Source organism: Stenella coeruleoalba (assembly GCF_951394435.1).
Source record: "Stenella coeruleoalba genome assembly, chromosome: 8".
Lineage (NCBI taxonomy): Eukaryota > Metazoa > Chordata > Mammalia > Artiodactyla > Delphinidae > Stenella > Stenella coeruleoalba.
In genome coordinates, this window is record NC_137154.1 from 58,799,584 (window position 1) to 58,816,195 (window position 16,612).

Consider the following 16,612-nt stretch of genomic DNA (forward strand, 5'->3'; position numbering starts at 1 on the left):
CTAGGTGAAACAGCTGTTAACCTCAAGAAATTTGCAGAAGGGAAGAGACATAACCTATAGAACACTTGTGAAAGTTTTGTATGCATTAAATGGCTGTACACAGGAGAAAGTTATTCTTATTCTTCTCTAAATTATAAGGCAGAAAATATAGAAAGGACTCTAAATGTTGAAAAGTGATTTTTCTCAGGGATGTTAACAAAGGCAAAATTGCAATTGTTACTTAAATCTTTGTGGTTTGTTTGTTTGTTTGTTTTACCTCCATATCTATTTTAAAGGTAAATGAGAGTGGTTGATGTACCACTTTAGGTGTTTTAATCTTTAGGTTCTTTTAATCTTCATCTCAGTAGTTTTTCTTTTTTTACCTAAATCTGTGGTTGAAGGATACACTCATCTGTTGAACAAAAACCAAAAGAAAGGGTAGTCCAGAAGATCTGAGACACGTCGGTCGCACATTTACTACAAATGTGAAATCTGTGGTGAGCATAAGAAAACCTGGATAAGGAGCCCAGGTGGTCAATGAGATCAGATAGAATGATGTGAAATTCTCATCCCTGTGCACAAGATAATTCTCTTCTGGAGTCTTAAAATGGAGACACACCCAAACTTGTGGGTCTGTAAACTGGTATGGCATTTCCTGTTCTCCTTGGCTGATTAACTTTATTTCTCAAGACCTGAGCTAAAGGCTTGGTACTTCCTTAGGTACCCTATATTGTCCATGAATCAAGGACGATATCAGTTTATCATTTAGCAGGCGTGACTGAGCCTGCTAAGAGAGCTGTTAACACAAAATCCCCTACCCCTGGAGTCAAGACTGTTATTTGGATTTACCAAGCAACTATTTTCTACCCAATCCCTGTAAAGCAAAAGCCCAAGAATGTGAAGTAGCATTGGGCATATTATTTTCAATTTTATATTGGAAATATTGCTTTTACATTGTTGATACAGTCAAAGAGAATAATAAGGGATGCAGAAAACAGTGATAATAGTGGAGGACCAAATTTTTAAAAGTAGTCATTTTGAGGAACAAAATGGATTGGAAATTTTTCGGCCTAAAATTAAGGAAGACCATGAGTTTAGGATATAGTCACTGTTGGTGGGTATTTGAAAAGAAAATAGGAAAAATGATCTGACAGTCTTTTTAGCCACAGTTATAAGACAGTTGAGTTGTCCTAAATGACAGATTTTATTTAGAATTATTAAGCACTTTCTTATTACTTGAGTTCTCAGTATGACAATTTACAGTCACTTTAAGAATGCTGCATACGCATTTAAGAATGCATTTTGGATCACTGAATAGATAGAAGAGTGGGATGGTTTTCTAAATTACTGTTACTAATTAAATAATAATAATACTAGTAAATATTATTATAAAAGCAAATACATAAACCTATTCATAAATAAACATTACCTTGGAAAACCAGCCTAGAGAAGAAGAGAGTTTACATTGCCACACCTGCTCATTCACAGCTTCAACTGACACAGTAGGAATATAATAAGTTTCCTTTAAAGTCAGGAGTAAACAGAACAATATGTTCTCTGAAAAGTGTGCAGGCCGCCTGCCCCTGAGGGCATATACTGGAAGGCAGCAGCACTGAGATGTCCTCAGTCTCTGAAGCAAGTGAGGAAGGTCCAAAAATAGCTTACTGCTAAGACAGGTTGATTTTTTTAACCTGGTGTGATTTATGCAGAGAATCTGTAAAATATTCCAGTTCATCAAAAGTCTAATTTACATACATTTAAAGGACATTGTGGAAAATAATTAACCAAATGCATCACAATGCAGAGAGTGAATGTTGACTGAGGATTTTTAGATCTTTAAATGGAAAACTAGGAGGTTAAATAAGTATATTGGATTGGTAGGAGAAAATAGAAAAAAGGAAAGAAGAAAGGAGGGAGGGATGGGAGGAAAATGGGAGGGAGGGAGAGAGACAGAGAGAGAGAGTGAGTGTTGGGATGGGGGGTGAGGGGAGTTGCTTTCATTGCAATGCTTCATATCCTAAAGTCATGTGAAATAAAGGGTTCTTTATTCCTTTTCTCCCTATGTTTTACGCGTGAATACTCGTGTTGCTTACTATCTATCATCTTGAAATATATTAAAATGATTACAGTACTGTCTGCATGTAGTAACCCACATCACCGAGTTCTAGTTTAGAGACAAGGAGAGGAATGTTGGGTTGAGAAAAATCACACAAATTCCAATCAAGATTGCACTTCCCACAACTGATGCACACGGGAAAAGCCTCAAATGAAAAGTCATAGATAAATCACAAACTTTTAAGTAATTTTCAGGAACACCTAACTTAGTGGAAATTTTCTAAAGGCTGGAATATTCAAGGTTATTACCTGTTATATTGAAACTATTTTAATGTGCTCTTTATATTTCCTCACAATGACTTAGGAGTTGGCCCCTGATGAATAGAACAATTTTATTCTACCTCATTCTACTTTAAGAACAATAAATGGAATAAGATATATGAATTTAAGTCTCAAACAAGTGGAGCATTACATAACTTCTTGAAATTAAATCAGGAATCATTCATTTATGTTTGTATTCTTATTTCAAGCTATAGGTAACTTCCTTGGAAGGAAAACTTTCACAACGATGTCTTTCTGCTATTTGTGTTAAAAGAATGCACACAGAGACTTATTAGTTTATTTTGGCTGAGTGCCCCAATAAGTGAGTGAGTCGAAGAACAGCATGGATAAGACGGGGGCTGCCTAGGAGACTGGATTTAAGACCTAGAAAGCAAATTGACACCCCTTGATCGCAGCCAGGATGTTCTCTAAATAGCGCCATTGCTAAATTGTGATTGAAAGATTTAGCCCAATTACCTGCCATTGGACTTCTCAAATTTGTTTTTCTTTTTGCTCAGAGTAAAATACAATTAGAACAAATTCTGGTTTAACAAGATCTCCCCCACCTACTCCCAATTCTTCTAAACTGAAAATAATCACCTAGAATAATCATGGTATTTATTTGCACAGTACCTTCACACTTCTGTATGTATTTGGAGAATTCCATTTCACAAAGGCACACCCTCAGTCACAACCTTTCCAAAGAGTTGTTTCCATCCAACATATAAGCCTCCTATACTAATGCAAGTCCTGATCTGAAGTACAGAGAGAGCTAATCTGAAAAGAAATAAGGAAATAAGGCACGGGCTGTTGTAGACTTGACAACCGATTAGCTAAGTCAGTCTTAAAAAGTAGAAAATGAAACCTAATAACCCTATTTTGATATAAAACAAAGGCATACATTGATGTGTATGTATACATGTTTCCCTTATCCTTTTCATATATTTATTTTCAAAGATATAAGAATATTTTCTCAAGCATAAACATGTAGATATATTAACCTGTTTTTATATACAAGCTATTCAAAATGCAGTGTAAATACCCTGGGGAAACATGTCATTTTACTGCTTTCTTTATAAAGTATTTCCTTTATTGAAGTATCTTGATACTTTAATATGTATAACATATGTATAAAATATGTATTATTAAAGACATGAAAAACAACAAACCTTATTTTTAAATATATGCATACAAGAAGTAAAATTTGAGGTAAAAGAGATAGGTCATATCAGGTTATGAAGCATAAAGTGAAGAAATTTGTATTGTAACCAAGCAATTGATTTGAAAGCAGAAAATACCATTAAAGGAAGCTTTCACAAAACCAACACACTTTTGCAATATAACAGAATTAGCCATGCCCCGTCCATCAACTTGGAAGGCTCCGCTAAGAATATCAAAATTACTTTTCGTCACCACTAGGTGGCTCACTCTCTATATTTATGCCTGAGTAGAGATGTCTCCGTGGTCCCAGAGATTGGAGGCAATGAGATTCTCACCAGAGAGAACAGAAAGGAGAAAAAAGGATCCCTTCAAAGCAAAATTAAAGTCTTGACAAGGTAATTTCTGTGCTAGTCCCCATCAACTCTCATGAGAATTGTCTTTACAGAGACAGGGTAATTAGAAGAGTTGTCCTTAGACTAGAGACATTTAGAAAGCCAGATGGAAACTTAATAACTATTCTACATCCATGTCCAAACATCCTCATATACTTTTCAAATACACTCATAATATGAGAAAGATACCCAGTGTGAAAAAGGAGTGAGAGAGAGAAAGGAAAGTACCACTTTAAAATTAAAAAAACAATCACAGTATTTTTTATTGTATTTGGAATTTGAGCAGAAGAAAAGTTAAGAATTAGGGAAATAAAAATAAGCCAACAAAGATGGGAAATTTAAAATGGAGAGGAAATTCACTTTCCTCGGTTTGCAAGATGGCTCTTTGCAATCAATTTCTCTACCAAACTGCATTTTAGCAGAGAGAATATAATAGGACAGTAGCCACAGAAGCTTGTAACACCATCCAATGTATTGCTATAAAGAGCTTTACCATCTGGATCCTAATTCTCTTCAATATTGAAACTGTAGAGCATTTTCTTCTCTTCATTCTAATTAACAGCTATCACTCAGTGCAGCCCTGAAGGGTGCATACAATATGCCATTGTTAGAGCTAGTGTATAATCCAAGGCAATTTGGGGAAAATCAACTTGTGAGTATAACTACATGGCTTTCTCTCTATTCAGCACCTGTTTGCATTTCATGAAAGCTTATGTTTTGCTTGTATTTTTTTCCTTCTCTTCCTTTTACCTTGGTCAGCATAGGTCTGCAAAGTCATCATGCATGTTTGGAAATGCCTGTGAACGGCACTACCAACCTTACCCCACTGACTGCTGAGAATTGAAATGTATGGGATATGACAGTACTGAACATTAACCCACTTCTTTGAATTAATCTATACTGTTCATCTGGGCTTTACTTTTAAAAATTCCCCAAGACACTAATTCACCAAGCTATCCAGGAAAGACTGTCAGATATAGAGGAGGAAAAAAAAGTGTTTTAAAATTAAGAAGGCTGGTGACCAGGAGCCAACAGTGACGGAGGATCATCACCTCTGGCTTCAAATAAAGTGAAATTGATTCCCTCTCAGCAAAGACAGCTCTGAATGGTGATCCATAATGTGCAAGCAACTGGCTAACCCTTTACCTGCTTCACAAATCTACATGAGAAAGAAGGTGGCCTGAGGGAAACCAAGAATGAAAAAAGTAGCTCAACAACTGAATTAAATTACCTTTCACCTCCTCAGAAGGCCTGGTTAAGATCACATCTTTGGATCTCTCACGTTGCTTGCTGAATTGGGCATCATTGGCAAAAGAAAAACAAAAAGAGAGTGTTCTCTCCCCCACTCCAAGATTCCATTCCAAGTACACACCACCCACCTGACATGAAAAAAGAAAAAAAGAATTATGTGCCCTTAGCCCCCTTGCTGCTTCTGATCTCCTGACTTTACTAGGAGTAATATCAATACCTTGGGTTGAGCCATCAGCTGCCACAAGCAACATGGAAAAAGTAATATGAGCAGGTTTATCCCAAGTTTGAATATGAATCCAAGTGTGAAGTAGCAAAAAGTAAAATTGTGCTTTCTTGGTGTGTTTGTTGCTAGATAGCAGACATAGAATCTATTTTGCCAAATAACTTTAAGAGTAGCCAGTGTAAAAACCATAGATATGGGAGCCAAAAGCAATGACAGAAAATATATGTTAAATATTTGTCAAGGACTAAAAATCTCTATTGAGAACTTCAGAGGGATCAGCTGCATTACACATTAATGACAAGTGAAGGAGGCCACTCTTCTTTCTTTCCTCTACCTTCCAAAGAGGCAGCAGATAGCCTCACACACGTTATTTTGGGGTGTGTGTGTGTGTTTTGTCTGGTTGGTTTTTGTGTGTGTGTGATTTTCTTTTTTTCTCAAAGGGTCCTTATTGTTATCAGAGGAGACAGTATCTGGCTGTCCAAGCTTGAAAATTCCTGAGCCCATGGATTATCTTTACTTTCAAGCATAACTCCTATATCTGCCTAAAATCGTGCCATGCTCCCACATAAGAAGCGAGGTCATCCACATCAAGACAGACATGACATCAAGACATGCGGTAGCTTAGAGGCACTTCCCAGAAGGGTAATGAAAAAAAGACACTAACTTTTACAAGTGCAGCAGAATGCAAAGCTGGCCTGTAAAAACAGTCACAAAAACCCACATCCTCTGATTAATTTGCTGCTTATACACAAACTCCTTTAAAAGCTCACTTTTGAACTCAATGAAAACTCAGAGGTACTGTGAGCCTGACATATAGGATGCCTGTCTCCTAAAAAACATTTTCCTTATGATTATTTCAATTCAGATGCCCAAATGATAGCTATTATTCTCTCAAAACTTCCTGTGGGATGATATGCATGGAACAGTTACAATAAAGATTAAGGGATGGAGATGATAAAATGTTGAAAATTTTCTCTATTAAATTTTTTTATTTAGAATTTTGGCTAACAAAACAAGTCAAGAAATGTTAGGGGCAATAACATGCAGATTAACATCACTAAGGTAAGGATACTCAAATCAAGAAACCATACTTTTGTTTGGAGTTTTATGATGATAGATCCGTTAGCTAAGAATGCGATCCTAGAACCTAGCTCATTTTAGAAGAAATCCCCTCCAGCGAATTCTTTACCTTGTCAAATAATTAATTTACCCACCTTATCACAACAGACAGACTTATCTCAATGCAAAACGTCCCTACTTCAAAGCCACATTATACTGATATGTATAAGAGCTCAGAAAGATGAAAAGATATTTGCTTCCTGGCTTTCTCTCACAAATACAGCAATTTGCATGAATATCAAACTTCTGTGATTCAGCAACTTTCACTCCTGTCTACATCACTGAATGTTAAATGCTGAGGAAGAGTTTGAATCACTTGTCTTTTATTTTTGAAGACAGGTATGTTTTTCACCGCTGGAGAAGAAAATATTTAAAGGTCTTTAAATTACACACCCAGAGTTGCATAACAATTGTCAACCAACTCAAAAGCTGAGAAATGCACACGTGCTCAATGTAGAAGCCGAGTTCCATATTTGCAAAAGATTTGTGAAGGTGGGGAGAGAGTAGAGTTACCAACTGCATCTAAACTTTAATCAGAAAAATCATTCCTTAACTATCAAGACCTTATTGTGCTGCTTCCCATAGTGAAAAAGTCTTTGTTAAAGTAAATGCTGTGATTGAGAAGGTTTTCCCTTACCTAAAAACAAGAAATTGCAAGCGCCTACCTGAAAGCGGATGGTGAGGTCACAGGCACCACGTTAGGAGAAAGCGACTAGGAAGCGCTCTCAGCACGGAGGAGCATCTTCCTCGGGCTGCCTGGCTTTTGAAAGAGGATGCCCTCTTGCCAGGGGCTGGGGAAGCAGCGGGGAAGAAGTAGCTGTCTGCGTCTGCCACTAGCTGTGACAGCAGCGTGTCACTGGGTCCCTCAGAAACTGGGCTCCAGCGCTCCTCCAACAAATCAGCCAGTGGCCGCTGGTCGCTCAGCCTAGGATTCTGGGACTGCAGTTACTAACGCCGCCGCCTCACTTGAGGGGAAAGCGCTGCGCTCTGTGTGTGTGTGTTTGTGTGTGTGTGCGCGCGCGCGTGCGCGCGTATACGTGTGTGTGTGTGTGTGTGTGTGTGTGTGTGTGTGCACTAACTGCCAGCTTCAGCCTGAGCTGATGTGTTCTGCATACTTAAAATGCTCGTGCAGGAAGCAGGCTCCTCTATCGGGACCCCATCCTCCCCGCTGAAGAATCAGTCCACTGACCTTGCTGCTGGGGATGCTGGCTGCACAACTCACTCATCAATAGTATTAACAATCAATCTAATAAAGGAGATGGGATCAAGCCTGAGATAGAGACAAGTGCTTTCCTCATAAGCAATGAAATTAATAAACAACAACAAAAATAGATATCTCTACTCAACATTTTATATTTATAATTGATTTTTTTCCCTTTAAGCTCCCATGTCTTGAGCATAAAGTCTAACGGATGAGTCCCTAAGTTAAAAAACTTTTTAAAAAAAAAGCAAAAAGAAAACAAACAAACAAAAAACTTTCCACGTTATTTTCCTAAGCAGGGTAGGCTCTTACCTAGAAGGCAATTCAGAACATTTATCCCGTAGAAATCTATCAGATGCAGACTTGGATTTATAACAATCAAATTATGATGGTTTAAACTAATGAAGTACTTTCAAAATCAGGGCTTCCATGTCACAAGTGTAAATGTTTGGGACTAGAGGCAGAATCCAACTCAGGTTTTTCTTAATCATTAATCCAATGCCAAGTATGAGGAAAGCCCTGTGCTGTGAGTGAATTATTGAAGTGCACATGAAAATGCTTTGAGCTATAAAGGGTTAACCATAAATTACGGATTTTAAAAAAATTGCCAAAAAATTGTGCAAGGCTCTATGAGACACAAAGAAGCCTTTTCAGGGTCTGTACCCTAAATGATATTAGCAAGTTGCACTGCTGAACTTGGAGCTATTCCCTTTTATTTCAGATTCTAGAACCAACACATCTGTAAAGCCAGAACAGAAGTTGTCCTTGAACATATATTGCTTACCATGTCCTATATCTGCCAAAAGGAATTAAAGGCTGGAATTATCTTCCTTCAAATCAGGGTTTGCCACTAGCAATATTCGACCAAACTCAAATCAAGAAATGTCACACAGTAGAAAAGAGCAGAATGAGAATCAAGGTACTAGGCGTCAGTCTGATCTGCATGAAGTCTCTTGATCCCTAAGCTTTGGTCTCTAACAATGATAATGGTACTAACCATCACTACCACCACCACCACAGCAAGCACACAATGAAAGCTAGTATTTATTGAGTGCTTACTACTTACCAGGCACTTTCTAAGCATCTTCTGCATTTATTAATATTTTTAACCTTCACAACAACGTCATGAGGTGGATAATAATATTATCCCCATTTTTCAGATTAGGACAGCAACATAGAGAACAGGAAAGTCAATGGCTAACAACTTTTTCAGGGCTCAGTTTTATTCATTTATGCAACTATGGAAAGTATTTAATCGAAAAAAACTTTTTAAAATTTGGGAATAACTTCAAACATGCAGGAAAGTCACAAGAAAAAGAATAATACAAAATACCTGTATGTCCTCTGCTTAGATTTATTTATCATTAACATTTAGTCTATCTGCTTTATAATTTGTTCTACAGACAGAAAGAGAGAGAGAGAGAGACAGAGAAAGAGAGACAGGAGCCATTTGAGGATAATATAGATATATCATGTCCCTTTAGTGGTTATTTCACTATACATTTTATGAGTAGTGATATTTCTCTATATAATCAAGTACTTTTATCAACCTCAGTAAATTTAACACTAATATAGGCTTAATCTAATATATTATTCATTTTCCAATTTGCCACTTGAACTAAGCATGTTCTTTATAGCATTTCTCCCTCTAGGAGAGTATCCAACCTAGAGTCAGCTGTTGCATTTGACTGTCATATCTTTTTGGTTTCCTTTAATCTGGAAATTCCATAGCTGTTCTTTGGCTTTTATGACATTTTTGAAGAATTCACTTCTCTCTTTTTTCTTAATAAACCAATTTCCAACTATGGAAAAATTTCCCATTTTGCATTTGCCTTATGTTTCCTAATGATTAGGTTCATGTTATATCTTATTGGATTGACCTTTTATGTAATGCCCTTTTTGTCTTTTATTACAGTCTTAATTTTAAAGTCTGCTTTCTGATATAGGTATAGCTACCCCAGCTTTCTTCTGGTTTCTTTTTGCATGCACTACCTTTTTCCATCCCTTCACTTTCAGTCTGTGTGTATCCTTATAACTGAAGTCTCCTATAGGCAGCATACAGATGGGTTTTGCTTTTTAATCCATTCAGCTACTTTATATTTTTTGATTGAATCATTAAGTTCATTTTCATTTAAAGTAATTATAGATAAGTATATACTTACTGCCATTTTGGTAACTGTTTTCTGGCTGTTTTGCAGTTATTCTCTCTTCCTTTCTCCTCTTGCTTTCTTTCCTTGTGGTTTGATGACTTTCTTTAGTGTTATAGTTAGATTCCAGTCTCATTATTTTTGTGTATTTACTATAGATTTTTGCTTTGTGGTTACCATCAGACTCACTTATATCATTTATTTATACATAAAAAGGTCTATTTTAAGTTGATAGCAAGTTAAGTTTGAACACATTCCAGAACTATATACACTTTTACTCCCCTTCTCCCAAATTTTATACTTTGATGTCACATTTTATATCTTTTTTTATTTTGTGTATACCTTTACTAATTGCTGTAGTTATAGTTATTTTTAGTCACTTTTGTCTTTAACCTTCATATTAGCTTTGTAAGTGATTAATAGCTACCATATGACACAGTTATTGAACTCCCGGATATCCCAGAAAAACAAAGACTTATGTACACAGAAAGGCCTGTACCTGAGTGTTTACAGAAGCTTCATTTTTAATAATCAAAAGTTGAAACACCTCTGATGTACATTAACAGAAGAATAGTTAAATCGTGGCCTGTTAGTGTATTACTCAGCAATAGAAATGAATAAAATTGATAGATGAAATATTTTAATGGAATACCCATAGAATTATGATTTGTTTGAAGCTTATACTTGGGTATAGTGTGAGAAATGGATCTAATTGTATTTTTTTCCAAATGGCTATTCAGTTTTCCTAACAACGATTAAAATTATATTTTTACCCAGTGATCGAGATATCAGATTTGTCACGTACTATATTTCTAAATATGGTTGTATCTATTTCTGGACTTGCCATTTTATTCCATTAGTCTGACTGTCTAATCAAGTACCCATACTATATAACTTACTTACAAAGGCATTGTAATATGTTTTAATAACTTACATTTTCTTTTTACCCAAGAATTGTTCAGAAGAAGGATTTTAATTTCCAGGTGGGTTTATTTTTTTAAACATTTTTATAGCCATAATGATTTATAATTCACTTTTAATAAATTACATTTAAAGTATAAAATCTGAAAAAAATTGACATCACCAGTGGAAACCATCACCTCAATCAAGAAAATAAATGTATCACACACCCCTCCCTGCAAAGTTTCTGTGTCCCTTTGCATTTCCTGCATCCTGCTTTCCTCTGTCCACCATTCCTTCCATCACCAGGCAAACACTAATATGCTTTCTTTCACTATAGATGAGTTTGTATTTTCCAGAATTTTATCTAAATAAATTCATATATTATGTATTCATTTTTCTGACTTCTTTTACTGACCTAAATGATTTTGAGACTTAAGCACATTATTGCATGTATCAACGGTTCATTTATTTTTATTGCTAAGTAGCTTTGTATTATATGAATATACCATAAATTATGTTTCTATTCACTTGTTGGTGAACATTTGGGTTGTTTTGGTTCTCTCTCATCCTTTCTATTTAACATAATATGGAGGGGACAGAAAACAGAAAAAGTAATAAAAGTATATAGATGAGAAAGGACGTGTTAAAACAATCCTTAATCTCAGACATGATTGTTTATGTAGAAAGTCGTAAAAATTAACAAAGAAATTCCTAAAATTAATAAGCAAATTTACAAAGTTCTGGAATAAAAGTTCACTTTTAAAAGATCAATTGTATTCTAGATACCGGAAACAACAAACAGTTGGAAAATATTTTTAAAATTCCATTTAAGATAGCTTCAAAATGTTTAAAGTACAATGAAATAAATTTAACAAAGACTGGGAAAAATTATTACACTGAAAAATACAAAAGATTGCTTAGTTAAATTAGACCCAAGTAAAAGGACAGAGATAAAGTGTTCATGGAGGAAAGCAAAATATCGTTAATATGAAAAATAACACCTAATTAATCTATAGACTTAATGCAATCTCAATAATAATCACTGCTGGATTTTCAATAGGAATTGTTAATCTAAATCTAAAATGAATAGGGAAATGCAAATAACATAGAATTGACCAAAAAGGTGAAAAAGAATGATGAACTTGTAGGACAAACACTACTTGACTTCAGCCCTTTCTATAAAGCTACAGAAATCAACATAGTTTTGTATTTGTACAACAAGTAGAAAATAAAATTGGAACCAAATAGAGAACCCATAAATTGATCCACATTTATAATTTCCTCAAAGGCACCAATCAATTCAAATTGAAAGTAAAATATTTTTGGTAATTGATGCTAAACAATAGGTTATCAGTATGAAAAGAAAAAACAAAACTCCATACTTTTCTTACAGATATACAAAATTAATTTAAGATGGATCAGATATCTAAATGAAAATGCTAGAATTATAAAAATTTTAGTAGAAAACATAAGAGAATATCTGCATAACCTGGAGCAAGGCAAAGATGTTCTAGGCAAACCACAGAAAGCAATGACAAACAGAAAGCAAATGGTGTTTTTGTAACTCTAAGAACAAATATCTTTCTTAAGATAGATTCTTAGAAGTGGAATATGGTTCAGAATACAATGCATATTTTAAATGAATATGCTACTTCAGTACCTTGGAAATTCTCCCCATAAATACCCAGGGGGTTAGGAACTTAGGAATTTCCCTTGCCTCATGACTATGAATGAGGGATTTAAAGAAGCTAAATTAATGACGATTATCCCTGGCCAGAGAGCTAGTAGGCATGGCAACAGTGAACAGTGGAATTGATTACAATTACCAAATTTATAATCAAAATATAGTGATCAACTTACATTAAATAATAAAGTGGCACAGGATGGAAATGAGGTGTCTGTAGCATAAGAAAGAATAAGAGCTAAACTAGTGAGATACAAGACAAGTTGAATAGTAGGTGCTTGGGAAAAGAACACCAAAAAAAAAAAAAAAGGAAAGGGGTGTTGGCTGCAGGATAAAGGAAAAGAGAAGAATATAAACTTAATAAGTACAGGGTAAAGGGATGTTCTTTGTTTTATTCATTGATGTATCTACAGAAATTAGCTAGAATCTATCACATAGTGGGCACTCAATAAACATTTGCTAAGTTAAAAAGAAAATGAATGAATGGAAAGAAAACAAACAGACGTTGAGCACCTACTATGTTGAACTCTACTATGTATTCTTTCTAATTAAGAAACAATCATGCATATATGTATAGTTGATTCACTTTGTTATAAAGCAGAACCTAACACATCATTGTAAAGCAATTATACTCCAATAAAGATGTTAAAAAAAAAACCCAATCATGCAAATGGTTAAGAACAAGTCTTTTTGCTTCAAACCTGATAATATTATCATCAATGTGACCTCGATTAAGATAATCTCTGTGAGCTTCTATTTGTAATCTGGAAAACTGAAGACAATAGTTAACTACATGGTAGTGTTACTGCAATGGTTTAAAAGAGTATCTATATAAAGCATATAGCCCAGTTGTTATATAGAATAAGTGATGATAAATAAAACTGGTAACTATTAATATTATTAAAATACTCTACCTCACTTAATTAACCATTTGGTATTTATTGAATATCTACTGCATGCCATACACTATGATACAGATGCAAGGAATGAAAAAGTAAGGCTCCCTCTTTATGGATTTGACTCTAGATTAGTAAAATTAGACTCTCTAAGTCAGTGAATGTTTCCCTCTAAGAATTCTGTGTCATGAATATATTCTTTAATTGTTCAGTATCTGTCACATTTTACTTACCCAGCATATATTTACTCTTAAAATACATATATTATTATTTGCTTTTATCTCCTAAGATGTGAACAACTCAAAGTCAACAGCTGTGTCTGATTCAGCACTGTTATTCTCAATGCCCAGTACAGTGCCGGCCACATGGAAAAACCTCAACGTCTGTGAAGGGAGCTGAAATCTCACACATACAAAAGTGTGACCTGGACTTCCAGAGTGTGACTTGACTTCCAGATGAGTTCAACAGAGATCAGAAAATAAAGTTGTCATAGGTGTCCAAGCCAAGGAGAGGTCAGATGTTTGAAGGAGATACAGTAACAGAGGAGTTGAATGTGTGACCTCTGAAGTCAGACTACGTGGGTTTGAACTACAGTTCTACCAGTAACACACTTTGTGACCTGGGCAAGACTCTATATTTCAGTCTTTCTACCTATAAAATGAAGATAATAACTGTATCTATATCATAGAGTTGCTGTAAAGATCAAATTAATTAATATAAATAAAGCATGTAGAAGAATGTCTCACACATACTGTATTATCATTATTATTATCGTCATCAGCCTCCTCTTAAAACTAAGTTCTCCATACTCAGAACTTCGTATTGCTCCAGCATACAGGATCCTAAGTCAAGCATTAGATTGTTGTCTGATTTTCCTATGTGCTACCTGCGTATAAATAAAAGATATAATCAAAACATAGTATTTGAAGAAAAATGTGCAATCAAATAAGGCAGGTAGAAATTACTAGGCAGAAAGAGAAATTAGACCAAAGTCAACAAGAAAACCAAACAAAAGGGAATTTTCACAGTGAAAGGTAGAGCCTAGAGAGATGAATTCCATGATCTCAAGGATGGTGTATATTTTCCAGTGTTATATTTTCATAGTAGACATTCAAAGAACATTGTGAATGAATTAATTCTCTGCGCAGTAAAAGAAGGCTTCCAGAGAGGTGTGGGAACTTAGAAAGATGTTAGGGACAAGAAATGCGAAAAATAAAGGTGTTAATCTGGTGCTTACAAAGTTTGATCTATTCAGAAAAGCTCTGACTCCATAATTCTAAAACTACAAATTTTATTACCACATTTGGACCCATGAGCTGTGCCCTTTTTCTTACACTATCTCGCACTTGGACTTTGTATTGCTTAGTGAACTCTGGCCTAGTTTGATTCACCTGACCCCATTGTCTCCCTTGTTTGGTACCAGAGGACTCTACCCTTCAACCCTCACCACTCAGGACTCTAGCACAATGCGGACCCTCAGCTTCCATCCAGCTGGATCAACCCTGGTGCTTTAAGAGGAGAAAGAAGGATTCAGATTGTTACCAAGTTACAAGGTCAGCTTCCAAATCCTGCTCTTCTAACATCAAATCAGTGTCATTTTCTTAAAGAAAATGCACTGCACACACAGATACACACAGAGTAACATGCAAAAACATATACATTTATATATTAAATGTTATATATATATATATATATATATAAGCATGTATATATTTGTATATATATATATATATATAAATTAATGGACATATTCATAAAATACTATAAACCTATAAACATTATAAGCCACCAGTCATGGAAAAACCACTATAAGTTAAAAATATTTTTTTCTGTCATTTCCCCCCTCTCATACACACATACACACACAGACATATACAATCTCTTCCCACAAAATTGGAATTTTTCAGTTCATGCAGGTTTGTAACCAGCATTTTCACATAATTTATTATGAATGTCTTTCCATGGCATAAAATATTAATGCATTGCATTTTTATTAGTAGTATTGTATTCTATTATATGGATGTGCCATAGTTAATCCATCTTTTACTTTTATGTAATTGGGTCATGACCAATTTATTCTGTAATATAAATAACTGTGCAGTGAAAATCCTTACATATAAGTCATTCTCTTCAACCTATTATTTCCTTAAGATGTGCTGCTGAAACTGAAATTACTAGCAAGAACATAAACATGTTTAGACTCCACATACATGCTGCTAAATTGTTTTCCAAGAGATTACACCCATTTATGTTCTCAGGAGCATCATCTGCTACCACCTCCGATTCTCTTCCCACTGTAACACATCTGCCTCTAGGAGACCCGAAGAAGATAGCAAAGAGATCAGGCACATGGAAAAACTTCTGTCTCTTTCAGTAGCAACAGTGTGTAATATAACTAAAAAATGGGAATTGCCAACAGAGATATTAGCATATTTTATTCAGCATAAAATATTTTTTATTTCCTTCAGAAAGGCAGTAGATATAAGACTCACAGGAAATAATAAAGGCATAACAGAATCCTTGCATGAAAAATGAGATTTTTAACCTTGAACAAATTTTCTTTTTTGTCTCACAGATATGTTGTAGTGAATATACTTGCATGGTAATAAATGTGTCATCATCATTTTTCCTTATTTCCAATAAGATTTTCAACCTCTCCTACTGACCTTTTAAAATAAATATTTAAGCTCAGATATTATCTTACCTAGAAAAGAAGTAGAAATGTGTAAATTACAGTTCTATTATCAACATGACAATTACACAATGTCTTCTCTATCCTGCAGTGACTTCTGTGGTAATATGTATAGCCGACATTGTTAGTTCTACCCTACGGCTATTTTTTCCATCTTCTATTCTAGCACAGTTCAGATTTTGACTGAGTATCCATTCTTCCAAAGGACTAGCTCAAGCCAGTATTGATATTCTCATTCCCTTTCTCAGTGATCTGTTCTGAGCTTGGCATGAGATACAACTCCTGCCAATGAGCTGTGACGAAAAGTGTGTTGGGTTGTTTCTGGGAAAGATTTTATCACCATGCAAAAGGACTGGATTTTTTCAGGTAAGGAAAGAGGGAAAGACATTTTTAGAAATAAAATAACGATAAGCAGGTGTATAGATTGTGTATTCAGAGTAGTAAATTTGTAGATGAATTTGTAAAAGAAGAGACTCAATATATAAAGGTCTTATCTGCAATGCTAAAATAAGTTTGAATTTTCATTCTCTCAAATATATTTATTAAGCATCTGCTATATGCCAAGATTTTTCTGAGTTGGGGGCAAAA

The 16,612-nt window shown here is 34.9% G+C and overlaps 1 protein-coding gene across 1 annotated transcript in view; it reads right to left on the bottom strand.

Moving 5' to 3' along the window:
• Nucleotides 1–7,499, bottom strand: part of TENM4 (teneurin transmembrane protein 4) — a 2,953,681-nt gene extending 2,946,182 nt beyond the window's left edge. The window contains exon 1 of the mRNA XM_079930721.1: nt 7,167–7,499. The gene's annotated coding sequence lies outside the window, so the exon portion shown is untranslated. The remainder of the gene's footprint in view (nt 1–7,166) is intronic.
• Nucleotides 7,500–16,612: the final 9,113 nt, after the last annotated feature.